Consider the following 882-nt stretch of genomic DNA (forward strand, 5'->3'; position numbering starts at 1 on the left):
TCTCAGATGCATAACAAGTAATCAGAAGACTATGGCCTGAATCAGATGCATGTTAGCCCTCGAACTGACATTTTTACTCCTTAATAATTTAGAGAGGTCTCTAACTGCAGATTTTCAAAGTTTAGTGAGTATTTCCTTATTTCCTGAATCCTAGTATCAAGGATGTTAAATCTAGATTCAAGCAAGATGAAACTGTTGACAGTTTCAATCTCTTCTCCATCCTGTCAGTTAAATGGTAAGAATCTCTGTTTTCCTGACAGTGACATGCAATCCATACTGAAGGCTACATTATTTTATCTTCTGCAGCAAGTCCTTCAAGTACACCTCACTTTCAACAGGTAAGATTTGTCATCTGCATAATGCACAGTCCTCCTAATAGAACCCAGGCTTTGGGGTAACTTGCTCAGCATACAGATTTAATAGGTATGGAAAGAGACTACAACCTTATCAATTTCAAACCATGCAGTGCTCCCCTGCTCCATACACATAAAAATCTCCATGACCAGGTACAGATTCCACATGAGCATATTCAAGTGCTCTGAGATTGCCATTCTTCTCAATGGCAGCCACAACTTGTTATGATCCACATAGTCAAGTGTCCTGGCATAGTCAATAAAGCTCAAATAGAGATTCTTCTGGTATTGCTTACTTTCATCCACGATTCATCTGACATCAATAAATATGACCCTGGTGTCATAGCCTCTTCTAAATCCCGCTTGAAGTTCTCGCAGTTCCCTAATTATGGTCTTGGTGATAGAAATGATACTGGAAATAGAATGATTGAATTTTGTATTTACAGTGATTTATTCATTGTTGTTATATGCGACTCATAGTGACCCTATGTACAACAGCCCTAAACACTCCTCTATCCTGTGCCAAACA

The sequence above is a fragment of the Elephantulus edwardii genome, unplaced genomic scaffold (genome assembly GCF_000299155.1).
Source record: "Elephantulus edwardii isolate Elephantulus edwardi_28Jun2011 unplaced genomic scaffold, EleEdw1.0 scaffold00347, whole genome shotgun sequence".
NCBI lineage: Eukaryota > Metazoa > Chordata > Mammalia > Macroscelidea > Macroscelididae > Elephantulus > Elephantulus edwardii.